Source organism: Quercus robur, chromosome 6 (assembly GCF_932294415.1).
Source record: "Quercus robur chromosome 6, dhQueRobu3.1, whole genome shotgun sequence".
In the NCBI taxonomy this organism is placed as follows: Eukaryota; Viridiplantae; Streptophyta; class Magnoliopsida; order Fagales; family Fagaceae; genus Quercus; species Quercus robur.
Window position 1 is genome coordinate 41,023,276 of NC_065539.1, and position 16,041 is coordinate 41,039,316.

The 16,041-nt window shown below is 32.3% G+C and overlaps 1 pseudogene; it reads left to right on the top strand.

Annotated features, from left to right (window-relative positions):
• The first annotated feature begins 380 nt into the window (after positions 1-380).
• LOC126690197 (protein NRT1/ PTR FAMILY 4.5-like) lies at positions 381-5,248 on the top strand (annotated as a pseudogene).
• The last annotated feature ends 10,793 nt before the right edge of the window (positions 5,249-16,041 follow it).

Sequence of the window (16,041 nt, forward strand, 5' to 3'; positions counted from 1 at the left end):
CAACCCCCATTTGCCCTGTTTTTCCCTCATGGTGTTCATATTGCTAGTGGTTTATTTCTGTAGATCTATGGCTATAAATCCATGCTGTGGATTTATGGGTAATTTGTTTGAAGTTTTAGCGAGTTGTTGAATTTTGTTATTTTTTTTCTTTGGGGGGAAAGTACAATGGTGATATGCTACATGAAAGTTCAACAAATGCTTTTTTTTATTAGCTGAAATGAAAATAAAAGGTAATATTCAAATCTTGGATATGTGCTATAATACGATTAAAGCTTCATAAATGCTTGTTGACAACTGACAACAATGTTTGCTAAGCAGTTTCTATGATATATCTGCCAAGTAGTTCACCTTTTTGGCAAGTATGATTATATGTAGTTAGTATGACTTTGTTGAAAACTGCTTATGAAAGTGCCAGTGGATTGGTTTGGGAGGACTTTTAGATAATTTTTCTTTGCAACTTTAGAAACTTATTATATAATAAAATGTGTTATTATTATTATTATTATCTCTTTGTTCATGAGAAATGTGCAGCTGGGGCAAAAATTGGCCACGTGATTGCATAATTTGTATCATCCTTATCTTTGCATCCTCTACCATATCATTTACTACATGGGTAGTTTCTTTTAGTTTTTCCCCCAAGATTTTGTACCATCATGGTTGATGGAAGCACTTGAATTCAGATATGGCTTAGTTTGAGGAAGTGAGAGGAATTTAAAGATGAATCGAACAGAGTTAATTATCTGTTTTATGCAAGAATGAAAGCTGTAATAACGATACAGATATCACGGATATCATGGAATATTGCGCTCAGTTTGATAAAGAAAAGAAAGTGATCTTGTCTTGCCATGTTCTGCTACCGCGTTGTACTTGGGAGGGTTTGAATGGAAGCTATACCTGAGATTTGGATGTTTTGTTGGGTGCACTTGTTAAGTTCAGAATCGCAAAAGGCAAATGGAGCATCTTGAGCTCAGTAGATGTCATACTCCAAAAGATGTTAAAAACTCATGAACTCATCTAACCTCGTATGTGCCAATTGAACTCTGGTTTTACCAATCATGCAACAGGGACATTTTGTCATCTTAATCCTTTTTTTTTTGAGAACCTAAATCTAAGTCCTAGTAGTTCCACACCACATATTTGAAACGGCACTATCGGCAATCATATTGTATTATTTAATGATGATTGGTCTGATGTTGGATCCTCAGGCCGGTCAATTGGCTTTTGCATATTTGGTATCAAATGTACAAGGTCTGCTTTTGTATGTTTCCAGTGAGTTGGGAGGGCGACGTTACATTTTATGCGATTAAGAAAATAATTTTCGTTACTATATAGATGACTACTACCCTCGCCATTTCCACACACTGCTTATCTTCTCTCTCTCTGAGTCTCTACTCTCTAGGGCCAACATTCACTACCAACCTCCTCAGCCATGGTAATTAATTTCAGTCTTACTTTTGGAGTTTTGGTTGAGAAAAGGCTATAAAACTTTCTAGAACTTTGGAGAGATTTTTCCAGTTTCTTGCTTTGTTTTAGTAGCGGTTTTGTATCCCAGCCAGTCCAAAGTCAATAATTCTTGATATAATAAACACAACGTGTGCATATCCAATTAACTTAATGAAGTCCTTTTCATTGAATAAAGGACCTGTGTTTGAATCCAATCTCCACCAAAACGAATTGGTATTTAGGTTTGATGATAAAGAATAATTATCATTGAACAAACGTAAGTTCAAATGTTTTCGTATCTATAAAAAGTACAAGATATTTGTACAAGGAAACTTGAACATAAGTTGGACTTATGAGGTTTTTTATTTATTTTAAACTGGTTTTGATTTATAAACACAAAAAGTTTCTCCTTTCTCCTTTCTTTTTTCTGTTTTTTATTTTTTTTATTCATTTATTTTAATTAATGTTTGTAGTTTGCTCTCCCGTTTTGATCTTTGTAGAAGTTTATAGAAATATGGCGGCTTGGTTTTTTTTTTTTTTTGGGAACATTTTTGTCTTAAACATAAACATTAGCCTTGTCCTTCCAGTTCTTAGTGTAACAAGGCCCGAGTGATACTCTTTGACTACAATGTGGGGGCTCTTTCTCAAATTGTTTATTAAAACTTGTAGGGGTTGAACGATGAAGTTCGTGTCAATGATTACCAATCTATGAAGAATCCGAGACAAGGAGGATTTAAAGCCACCTATTTCATCTATGGTAAATACACTGCATAACCATTATCTCAAACAAATTTTAGTAAAATGAAACTAATTAACATGTTGGACATAGCTGATTAACGTTACTGTATATGTTGCAGCGATGATGACACTGGATAACGTAGGCTTTGTGGCTAACATGGCTAGGCATGGTTTTATATTTCCTTAACGTCATGCACTACGACTTCTCTGGCTCTGCAACCACCACCACAAACTACTTGGGAACAGCATTCTTGCTTACCCTCGTTGGAGGGTTCATCTCTGATGCCTATATGACTCGTCTCAATACTGGTCTACTTTTCGGTGCCATTGAAGTACTGGTAAAGTTTACTTCTCACGTAGAAACAAGCATTCACTCCTTGCTTAATTCTTTATTGCTGACATGACCTGTTATAGTTGGAGCGAGGTGACTTTTATTTGGATACATCATTGAAATCACTTTTATTATGCACCAATCACAATATAGTATATTAGTAGTTGCGAATTATTTTCAGAAAAATGTTGTGTTGTTAGACTTATTGTTTGATAAAATTCTTGAATTGATGATGAGTGAGACCACATCCATGTGGACCCTTGAAGTTGAGGAGTACTCAACTATTAAGTCTTCTAAAAATTCAAGGACAAAGTTTTCTTTGGAAGAATGAGGAATCTCCTTTAACTCATTACGAGACGGTTTATAAAATCATCGACGTGTATTAAATTATATGATCCTTTAAATCATTTAAGCAAGTCACATGGCACTTGGTACCGTCAAACATCTTAATTTACATGTTACCTCCCAAGTACAAAGATATTCTAACCCTTCTAAAAAATAGAATTACACGTGAAAAATAATAAAAGTATACAGAATACAAAAATCACATGGAATTGGTTTGGTCCACCCTAACAGATTGTGAAATCAATTCATTAGAGTTTAGGATTATTTTGGGCAATCTTGAATCAATCACAATTTAAAACAATTCCAGATAATTGGTACCAATATTTATTAGATTTATGAGAAACTAAATCAGCCCAGGATTTATGGATATAATTTTTTATACGATCTATAAATGACAATATAAATATTTTAAGAGTGTTTGTTCCAAGAAGCCAAGAAGATAACCTGACTGTTATGATTTTTACTTTGGATGGTAAAGGGGAAAGAAAATTGTTAAATTTAAGCAGAAGTTTGCAATGGAAATCAATCCTTAGTGATTTGGGGTATTCTACTTTCAGGGATATGTTTTGCTTATAATTCAATCCCGTTATCCTAAACTGCAACCTGAAGCTTGTGAGAAGTCAACCTGTATCCATGGCACAAAAGCTTTGCTGTTTTATGCTACACTAGGCTTGGCGGCACTTGGAGGAGGTGGAATCAGAGGCTCTATACCCGTTAGGTGCTGATCAGTTTGACTACAAGAATCCTGAAGAACGCAAGCACATAGCCACCTTCTTCAATTGGTTTTTGCTTAGAATTACAATTGGTGCTACCGTTGGGGTAACATTTGTAGTGTATGTCAGCACAAATGTTGGATGGTATATAGGTTTTGCCATCTCTATGTCCTGTGCGTTTTCTGGTCTTGTCGCTGTTGCATTAGGAAAACCATTTTATCACGTTCGGGTACCAGGAGAAAGTCCCTTGTTGAGGTTCTTACAGGTCTCTCTATCTCTCTCTCTAGCCAGCTAACTTGTTATTGAAGTTTGTATAGGACTCATTTGAGAGAATCAATTACAGGTTTTGGTGGTGGCCGTGAAGAACTGGAGGATAGATGTAACCAACAAGAATGAATTATATGAGCCAAAGGATTATGAGTCTGTTTCACATGGAAAGTTCCATCTCCCACAGCAACCAATTCAGGCAGGGTTCTTGGCCATTGTTAAGAAACTTGATATTAAATTTGATACACCTCTATGACATTTAACTAAGTGCCACTTATAATTGTGACAACAATGTATAATTGATGATCTAACATATTTATATGTTTGATTAGATTACTAGACAAGGCAGCTGTTCTCCCAAATGGCGTGGAGGCAGGAAAATGGAGAGTCTGCACTGTAACACAAGTGGAAGAAGTGAAGATTTTGACGAGGATGATGCCTATCCTCTTAAGCAATACCCTCATGAACACATGTTTAGCTTAGTTGCCGACCTTTTCGGTCCAACAAGGAACCATCATGAACACACGCATTCACGGTTTTTCCATCCCACCAGCCTCAATTCCGGTGATTCCTTTAGTGTTCATGTCCCTCCTAATACCGGTCTATGAATTTGCCTTTGTGCCAATCTTGAGTAAAATCACTGGCCACCCCAATGGCATAACTCACTTGCAGAGAGTTGGGGTTGGAGTAGTCCTCTCCGCACTTTCAATGACTATTGCAGGTATCATAGAAGTGAAAAGGAAGTACGAATCCGTCCACTTCAATTATCAAATTAGCCTCTTTTGGTTATCTTTTCATTATGCTATCTTTGGAATTGCGGATATGTTCACACTCGTGGGGTTGATGGAGTTTTCTATAAGGAGGCTCCTACTGGCATGAGATCACTTTCTACTTCCTTCTCTTGGCTCTCTTTGTCAATTGGCTACTTGTTGAGCTCAGCATTTGTTGAGCTCATTGGTGTGGTCACATGGAAGGCCAGTAAGAGCAAGACAGGGTGGTTGGATGGGATTGAAATGAATAATAACCATCTGGAACTCTTCTACTGGTTCTTGGCAATTCTCAGCTTGCTTAATGTCGCCAATTATGTGTTTTGGGCTAAATGGTACAAGTATAAAAAGGATGTTCCAATTGATGAAGTAAAGCTATTGAATGCAAGCCAAGTTAGTGGCGTAAATCCATCTTTCTCTGCTAGTGTAAACTTGACACCCAAAAACCAAGACGTGTCCACAAACGAAGAACAAGAAGAGAAGCAGAATGGTGTTAAGTAAGTTTAGACATTTAGACTGACCACCGCAATACCGCAGGAAAGTTTGCATAAGAAATTACATATTTACTATGTCTAAAAGTAATGGTATGTATGTCCTACTTCATGCAGAGCCAGCGAAGCGTTTCGGAGGCCTGTGAAATTTCCAAATCGGGCATTTATGTTATTACTTAAATAATATTTAACTAGCATTTTATATAATAATTTTTTTAAAATTCATTCTTTTTAATTTTTAATATGATTTTTTTTTGAGAAAATGCTTAAGTTATAACAAATTTGAAATTTTACTACAAACTAGTGTTGTAATGAATGTGATCAATGATATAAGGCTTACAAAAATACTAGAAATATTATAAAATTTACAACATGAGAATTACAAAAATATATCACCAATCACAAATATTCATTCAAAAATGCATTCAATAGTTTGTTGAAATCCACCTGTCATATTCATTGTCACATCAAATTATAAAACTTATGAAAACTACCACGCACCTTTGATGCAGTGATCACTCCACAAGTATAAATTCTTGTTGGATGTGGGGGTAATGGCTGAGATTTAAATCTCTAGAAAAAAGTTTCGTACATATATACATTTAGATTAGGTTAGAGTGAAATTTTTATTTTGTATAAAAATAATTAAATAAATAAAAGTTATGTAATAAAATTTATAATATTTTTAACATTTTCCTATTTGAATTACTTGTGATTAGTAACACGTCTATTTGTAAGACTTATTTATTTAAATTTGTCTTATCTCTACCTTTAGCATTACTTAATTCTTTGAGCCATCTTAATAGTGAAAAAAAATGTAAATTAAAATGTTTTAATATTTCCCAAAAAATATTTATATATAAAAAATAAATAAATAAATTTACCCCCAAATTTGAGGCATTCTCTAGTAAGTGGGCCCTAGGCAATGGCCTAAGCCTAGGGCCGGCCCTGACTTCATGATGAGTAGTAGAAGTAATTAGAAATGGACCAACATGACTAAGTTCCTGTCCACTCGTTTAGACTAAACCCCTTATAGACCTGCAGGCCTTTTTTTGTAATGACCCTTTATATCTTAATGCATGTTTTTCTTAATTACCAAAAAAAGAAAAGAAATGGACCATGTTGTAATTATGTCTAATTTGTACAACCTTCCTCCCATTTCGGACTCCAACAAACGGAAAGGAGAATTTGTAGTTTGCACTGGAAAACTTATATCATATATTATTATTATATAATAAAAATTGGGTTCAGTGGTTGTGTCGAATAGTTTTACCAAATTATAGAAATTTTTTTAGATTTTTAAAAATATATATAAAATTTTTTTTAATCTTCTTCTCCTCTAATTTTTAAGTTGATAAAAATCTTAATTTGATTGAAAATCCAAAAATAAATGCATCATGAAAAACAGCAACTTAGTATATGATTTTGTCCTAAAGATCTATTTTAAAATTCTATTCAACTACTTTTAGTGTTTTAATAAAACACTAAATTCCCTTCCTTTTTTTTTTTTTTTTTTTTTTGATAAACACAAAGCTTAGTTAATATCAACTTTTTTTTTCTACACGGTTTTACTTTTTCTTTTTAATATTTTGTGATATAAACTTTTTTTCATTCTATCGTATTACATAATTTCTTCATTTTTTTTGTCATCTTTTTTTTACGTTAAGTTTCACAAAAAAAAAAAAAAAAAAATCATTAGATAATTGATACAACTTTTTTTTTTTAGGAATAATTTTTTTTATGAGATTTGGACATGCTACAATCCATCTCTCTCTTCAATTTTTTCCTTATTTATAGAAATTGAGTTGAACTAGAACTCTACTACAACTCTACTCTGCTATTTAAGAATGCTAAAATCAATCAATAAAAAAACCAAAATTAAATGAAGAATTACAAAAGGAAAGATATGGCTTTTCGGTGAGAAGAATTATCTTTATGTGAGAAGAGCTATCTTCTTTTTATTTTTATTTATTGCGTTTCTATTTTTCTATTGATGTAGTACAATTATTGCTTAAATTCTATGATTTTTTAAAATATTTTAGATAATGCAGTACATCTTAATTATTGATATATATATTTTTGATTTGGTGTTCTTAATTGATTGTGCAGATTATTTCCTCACTAATAGCAATATCAAAATGGCTTGACACAAATGTCAATATCAAAATGGCTAGAAATGGGTAATTCATATTTAAACTTTTACATTTACATTGCAATACAATATTTGTTTTCTTTGTATGTACCTTTATTTATCTATTTCTGAATTTATTTTGAGTGTGGTACCCTAGAAGGTCTAGACACTAACATAGTTCAATTATTGCTTAAATGTTATGATTTTCTTTTATAAAAAATTTAGATAATGCAATTCATCTTAGTTATTGATACATTTTTTATTTGTTGTTCTTAATATATTATGCTAATTATTTCCTCACTTATGGCAACATTAAAATTGCTATGATTGGTAATTTATAGATAAACTTTTACATTTACATTGCAGTCTAGATACTTATATTTTTGTAATTTAAGGAATTTTTTTGGGTTATATATGCAAGAAATATATATATATATATATATATATATATATATATATATATATATGTGGTTAGCACTTCTACTACTCTACATGTTAGCAAGTATAATGGAAAGATTTTTAAGTGCCACACACACACACACTGACACACACATATATATTACTACTAAGAGCTTTTTAAAATTTAAAACTTGCCATAATTTTTAAATTTTTAATACTATTTTATTTGTAATTAATTTTAATTACATTATCAAAAAATATGTTTTTTTTTTTAAATTTATATATAATTTTTTTTATTAAGCCGTGCATAGCATGTGCATAATATTAAGTTGGGCTTAGAAGCCGTGGTTGCGCCAAGTGACTTTACCAAATTGCCAAAATTTTTATAGATATTTAAAAAAAATAAATATATTTTTCTTCTCCTATAATTTCTAAGTGGATAAAATTCATAATTTTTTTATAAAACCAGAAACATAGTAGTATAGTACATGTTTATATGATTTTAACTTCTCTTATAAAATTCATAATTTGATCACAATCCAAATTCTATCTTAATTTGATTACAATCCAAATTCTTCATTTAATCTTTTATAAAAAAATAAAAAATTAAAAAAAAATTTGGCTGCCTCAAATTGCAAGAAATTTATAGATAAAATCAAAAAAATAAATAAATATTAAGCCATGTGTATATCACTATATCCTACTTGAATTTGATCTCAATTGAAATACTAATCCAAGTCAAATACCACCTCCAAAACTAATTAGATAAAGCATGAATGCAAAAACTTCTAATTAAAATAAATTACAAGGATCAACAAACCTAATTTGACAAAGCCTAAGACAGCTAAACAAAAATGAGAATATGCAAACACTATCTGCATCAAATACCTTTTCTAAATATTAATGTTTTAGCTACTATATATTGATTTCTTTTTCAAATGATGTCACTCTCTCAGTTTGACCCAAAAAAAAAAATTTCCACTCCCTCTCCAAGAAGCGGTTTGACATGGAAGACATAACCACCATCACAAGCAAATATTTTTTTTACACTTTACATGCACTTGATTTTCTTTCAAATATACATACTATTAAATTTATGACTATCAATATCTTTAGATTCAGCCAACAAAAGACAAAGAAAAACTACTCTTGCGAACAGATCATATAAGCAATGAACAATTGAAGTTAATCAATATAGTCATACATTTATTTTACATAATAAATTTGTATAGATTTGCTTCAATTGTGCACATTTATTTAATAATAAATTTGTTTCCAAGTAAAATTAATCTTCTTGATGAATACTTCAATAAACCAAGATGATAATGCTGTTGCAAATTTGCAAAGACGTGAAATACCTAACAAAAACCCTGAAGACATACCTAATATCAATCAAGACTAGAGTCTTCAAAATAAAATTGGATTAATTGATAAAAGATACTGTACAAGGTCATAAGTTTGGGAGATGGAGCCTTGTAGGTATGATGAAAAACTAAATATTATCAAATAAAAGGCATTCAAATTTCAAAATGACAATTTTTGCATGATTACATGTTAATTATAATAATTATATTAAAAAAATATTATCACAATTAATATTTTTATTTACAAATAATTAAAAATATATTGTTTGTTCTATATAGTTTTGTACACTATTGAATTTCTAAAAAGAGGATTGCCCGTGCACATATTTTGATTTCGCTTCACCATCGGTAGAAATTTCAAACAAAGATACAGACTTTGATGCATATGAAGTAGTAGCTCAATTCATGATGCATGCATGGACAATGTGGCGTAACAATTAAAAACTCATTATTCATTTCTTTATAATAATAATTTTTTTTGTAATTTTTTTTTTCAAAAAAAAAAAAAAAATATATATATATATATATATATTATAAGATTATGATAAAACCATGCAACACACAGGCCTTTAACTAGTATATTTAAAAGTCAAAATGTAACTTTTATTGTTATTACGTTCATATTGAGCCACATCATCTACTATGTCATTGGTTACATAATCATTTTTTTTTTCTTATTTATTGACTTTACACATTCAACTTTAACAGTTTTAACTTTATATATAACTTTGCATTTACATATTCACTTACATTAATTTAGATATTTATACGTAAATAATAAAATCAATGAATAATCTAAACCACAAACAATGTCTAAATATATATATATATATATATATATATACAAAGCTCTCTTTATGCCACGCCATTAGCATCCTTTCAAATTTTTTAGTTTTTTACAATTTTTAGTTTGTTCAACCTTTCATCTTCTTCAACCATTGTCTTTTTAGTTCAATTTTTCATCTCTTCCAATCATTGTCTTCTTAAATTTTTTTTATTTAATTTCCTTTATATATATATATTTAGATTTCTCCTTTGTAACTTTTTAAATTCTACCGTTTCACATTTTTCAACCTTTCATATACTTTTATCCTAACTCTTCCATCTTAATTTTCTTATAAATTTCTTTTTACTTCATTACCACCTCTCTCCCATATTCATTCCAAGTTGTTCACGAGAAAATGTCAATACTCTCTCTCTCTCTCTCTCTCTAAATTTTTTTTTGGTGATTTTTTTTATTGTTTCAACTACTTTTTTCTGTGTTAATGGTTATTTTTGTTATTGTTGATTTAATAATCACATCACATTTATTTCTCTTTTTGGCAAATTTGTATAGACTTTTATGCGTATTTAAGCATTTTGTTATTTCGATTCCCAATCACATTTTTTTCTTCTTTATCCTATTGGTTTGAATTTGTGGGGTACAAAAATTTAATAAGGTGATAATGCCATGTGTCATACCCAAGGCCAATACAGTTCTGAGGAGCTTATACGTTCGAACGGTAAAGTCGGAGAGGTAAGCCATAGCCACATCAAGGGCACATTACTAGAGGGGGGCCACACTTTAGAGGAAGAGCTTCAAAGAAGGGGTTAGCCCTGACGTGATTGGAGGGATGGTAACTGCCACCACATTTATTGAACCTCACCAAACTCTCTGACCACATTTATGTGGAGAAGACCCCTGAACAGTGTTCTCTTGGTTGCCGTAACTCATAGAAGATTTGGGAGAGCGTCTGATGGGATAAGCACTCAAGTAGTGGCCTGCATAATCAACAAATGGAGGGCCAGGATTGGCGAAATGAGCATATATAATGTGAGAGATCCTCTAGGGATAAGGGGATTAGGAAATCTGTAGAGAAAACACTGGAGCAACAAGAATTGAATTTGTATTTAAATCCAAAAGAAATATATTGAAGGACCACTCTCCTTGGATTTTGCCAAGGAAGGCTTTCTTTGTATAGAATTTGTCTTTCTTTACTTTCTTACTACCTTTAATCCACTATGCACATTGTTTGATCCACTGAAACCTAGTTTTTAAGCCCACTCTCTACAAATTTATTGTGTTGGGCTCTTTGGGCTTGAATCCTTCTACCTTTTGGGCTCAGGAACCAAAACACCGCCCTTACAGAATTAATTTAGATTAATAATTAGTTGTTTTGAAAGTTAGAATTTGACTTTTTTAGTGATTGTTTTCTTAAGTTTTTTTATTTGATTTCCTTTATATATTTTTAAATTTCTCCTTTGTAACTTTTTAAATTCTACCGTTTCACTTTTTTCAACCTTTCATATACTTTTATCCTAACTCTTCCATCTTAATTTTCTTACAAATTTCTTTTTACTTCATTTCCACCTCTCTCCCATATTCATTCCAAGTTGTTCACAAAAAAAAGGTCAATACTCTCTCTCTCTCTCCCCAATTTTGTTTTTTTTTTTGGTGTTTTTTTATTTATTGTTTCAACTACTTTTTTTTTTCCGTTAATGGTTATTTTTGATTTAATTATCACATCACATTTATTTCTCTTTTTGGCAAATTTGTATCGACTTTTATGCATATTTAGGTATTTTGTTATTCCGATTCCCAATCACCTTTTTCTTTTCTTTATCGTGTTGGTTTGAATTAATTTAGGTTAATAATTAGTTGTTTTGCAAGTTAGAATTTTATTTTTTTAGTGATCCATTTAGGTTTTAAACTATGAGACTTTATTAAGTTTCGTTTATATATATATATATATATATATATATCCTTTTGGGTAGGAAAAACTGTAGTTTTTGTAGAGAAAGTACTCTTAATAGTTTTATTAGAAATATCCTATAGTGTCACTTATATAGATAAAATCAAAGGTTAGTCAAACAAAAATAATTGGATGAGTGACATATTTTTGCCTTTGTAATTGTATTATTGTTGTTGTTGTTGTTGTTGTTGTTATATATATATATATATATATATATTTGATACCAGCAAAGGATGATACAGAGTTTATCAAATTACAAAAGACTAGGATAAACCCAAGTATGAAGTAGTGGCATTCGGATTGCCATTTTTGCAGCAACATCAACAAAATCAAGGACACAATTGGGAACAACTAACATATTACAAACAAAACCACTTTGATACAAAATATCCAAATCAGCCATCAAGGACCTCTCATGCCAAGCTGGAGTCTTAGACCTGTGAACAAGTTGAATCAGATTCTTGTTGTTTGTCAAAAAGAGAATCCTATTAAATCCGTAGTTGTTGGCTGTGATGACTGCTTCCATCAAAGCCTCCTGTACAGCCCCATTTGTTGAACTTGCATTACTGCTAGCTACACCACACAATTTGATAACTCCTTGCATATCCTTAGCTTCATAAGCCCAAGCACTTCTATTACATCTTGAGTTTCTTACCTCTGCAATCTTGATTAGCAGCTACCAATGTCCTGCTTCTGTGTTGTGTTCAACTCTTGATCTGGAACAGCTTCTGTTTGGCTCCTAACTGATGGAGTATGCTTCTTTGTACCTGCAATACAGATTTTGAGCTATAAGCTCAACGTCCAAGGGATTTGGTTGTATTTCCTCATGAACCACTCTATTCCTATGGTACCAAATTGTCCACAATGTGATGAAAATTTTCTGCATATATTCCATAAAAACCTCATCATCCAAACTATGAGACATAATTAATCCCTTTAACCATTGCTGCACAGAGATACCAAGAAGATCAGATGTGTGAACAGCTAATGGTGACCCATGCCAACAAGCTCTAGCAAAAGGGCAGATAAGGAACAAATGGGTTGTGGATTCTTCTGCACAGTTGCAAAAAGGACAAGGACCAATATCAATGATTCCCCTATTCCTTAGAAGCTGTCTGGTGGGAAGACCCTCCTGCAAAAGCTTCCAAATAAAATTACAAAATTTTTGTGGGGTTTTTATCTTCCATATTAGCTTCCATACTTTATTATCAGCATGGGATTGGCTGTGATGATCATATAAAGTGTCAGGTAGTCCTCTAGCAGAATATTATATGCTTTTTTAACTTCAAATTCACCACTATTAGAGTGCTTCCATAGTAACTTATGATCAACAGAATAGATCCTAGGTAGGGGAATTTGTAATATCTCCTTACATAAGGGAAAAAGGATAAATATCTCTTATTAAATCAGAATTCCACTTATGAGATTGTTGGTCTATAAGGTCAGCAACTGTACCAGTAGTCAAACTAGAGTGAAGTAGATTATAAGGTAGACCCTTACACCAATCTTGATGACTAAGAGGAATATTGCATCCTTTTCCTACCCCCCATCTCCCTTCCTTAAGTTTAGGGTTATCAAACTTGATTATATTCCTCCAAACCCATGACTGGTGTGGTTTAGGGGAACAATCTTGTATTGACCCCCTAGGGAAGTACTTAGCCTTGAAGGTCCTTGCAAGTAATGAATTAGGGTGTTGACTAATTCTCCAATATTGTTTAGCTAACATCGCTTGGTTCATTAAATTGAATTTCTTAAGACCTAACCCACCCCAAGATTTAGGTTGACAAATCTTGTTCCAATTCATCACAACTTTCTAACCCCAAGGTCATGACCCCACCAAAAAGCACTGACTATGGAATCCATCTTTTTGCATATTGTTTCAAGTACCTTGAAACAGGAAAAGGTATATAAAGGGAGGGATTGAAGAACAGAAGCTATAAGTGTGGTCCTTCCGGCTTGAGAAAGGAGGCTAGCTTTCCACCCTTGTAACTTAGATTGAAGCTTATCCACCAGAAACTGAAAGTCAGCCACTTTATTGCCCCTAAGCTTAAAGTTTTGTCCAAGGTATTTACTGGGATTTTGCACCAAGTTCACATTAAGCAATCTAGCTAGACACACCTGCTCTTCATTAGACATGTTTGGAGAGCAAAATAGATCAGACTTCTCATAGTTATTGCACTGTCCAGATAGGTTACAGTACCAATCTAGAATACATCTTAGATTTACTAAAGACTTATTATCATTCTTGAAGAAAAATAAGGAATCATCAGCATACAACAAATGAGTAAAAGTACAACCATTCCAAACAAGACCCAATTGTTCCTAGCCTTTTGTGCCCACATTATTTCTTCTTTATTCAAAAGCCCTTCCAATTCCTCTCTCAAGATTTTCTCTTTCCTAACATCTTCTAAAGAAGCAATTGAATCTTGCATCTCTTGTAGCTCAGCCAATTTCTTTTTGATTTCCAACTCCACCTTTCCAAAGACCGATTTGTTCCACCCAATAGCTTCCTTTTTGACATTAGCTAATTTATTGTTCAATTGGGCTCCCCTAGAGCCTTTAGTATGTAAATTCCATGCCTGACGGATAATATCCTTACAAGAAGGGTGGTTGATCCACATTAATTCAAATCTGAAGGGTCTTTTCCTATAGGGTAATTGCTTCTCAAAATTTAGCAAGATAGGTCCATGATCATAATCCACTATAGGTAGGTTTAGGAGAGAGTGCTGAGGATAAGAGTTAACCCAATCAACACTGGCAAAAGCCCTATCTAGTCTCTCCATCACAAACCCTTCCTCCTCTCTGTTATTCATCCAGGTAAATTTCTGACCAGTAGCAACTAAGTTACAAAGATGTAATTCAGAAATAACTTGCTGAAACAAGTCAGCCCCTACAATGGAACCCATGTTAAAGGAAAATTTTTTCTCTTTATACAATATTTGATTGAAGTCCCCTATGCATAGCCAGTTCTGATGGGCCAAACTTTTTAAATTTCTTAGTTGATGCCACACCTCTCCTCTCTTAGCATGCTCAGGGTGACCATAAATGAAAGTAATAGACAGAGGATTACCCTTAGAGTCTAACAAGTCAGCATCTATAATATTATTAGAATGAAAAACTATATGCACATTAAGACCAGGTAACCATGCTAAAAGCAACCCTCCACCCAAACCATCCCTAGGTACTTCCCAGCCATCACTAAACCCACATTTGATCCACAATTGCTTACCCTTCTCTTTAGGTAATCTAGTTTCCATTAAGAACATTAAATCAGGTTTAAGTTCTAGGGCCTTTTTCTTACATTTAAGAATTGCAGTAAGTTTGCCCAGACCTTTGCAGTTCCAACTTAAGATCTTCATGGCCCTTGGGGAAGCTGCTTAGGGCCAGCTTCCTAATGCCCAATTCCAATTCCATTAACATAATTATCAAAAGAATCATCAGAATGAGAGAAAGGAAAATCATTAGGGTTTACTGAGAGTTCAGGTGTACCTTCATTAGGGCAAAAACCACAGAGAAGCCTTTGCCTTATGTTTCTTCCCAATCTTCCAAATTGCACTCTAAACCTTTTCCTTGAGACACCAGAAGTAGTGGAGTTTGTCGGATTCAAATCCTTAATTTCCTCTTTTTGCTTCTCTGATAAAGGATATGGATCAGAATTAGCCGACCTTGGTGAAGGTGGGCCAGGGCCCGGTTGTTTATTTGATAATCCTTTTGGGTGGAAAATTTTGCAGTTTTTATAGAGAAAATAATCTTAATAGATTATCAACAACAAATTGTTTTCTAATTAGTCAAATTAATCATTGTTAAGCGGCGATTGATATGGCATTTTGTTTGTTTGCAAAGCATCTTTATATGGATATGTTTTCATTCGGTATATTTTTATGGATGTATTAAGATAAGTACTGTATTCAAGAAGAGAGATCATGATCATATTTTGTATACTTCAAGAGAGATAGACTGATTTGGGATTAAAGATAACATTAAGGTAGAAGGTTACAGGTTGAAATTTTGAACGGTGACAAAACTATTTTTCTCATTCTTTTCTAACTATTATGATTGGAAAAACTTAATCCACACTATATTCTATCACTAGTAAATTGGCTCATAATATGAGTGTATGAAAATTTTAATATTAAAGAAAGCAACAAATATATATAATTTTTTATTTATAGAAAATATAAAAGTCATTACTTAAAAAATATTACTAAAGTAGTATAACATTGTTTATTTTAGGGAAAAAAAAAATCCTTACCCTTTGTTTACCAAACCCTATATTGGTTTGGTAAATGGTTATATAAAGAAAATTTTCTTAATTAATAG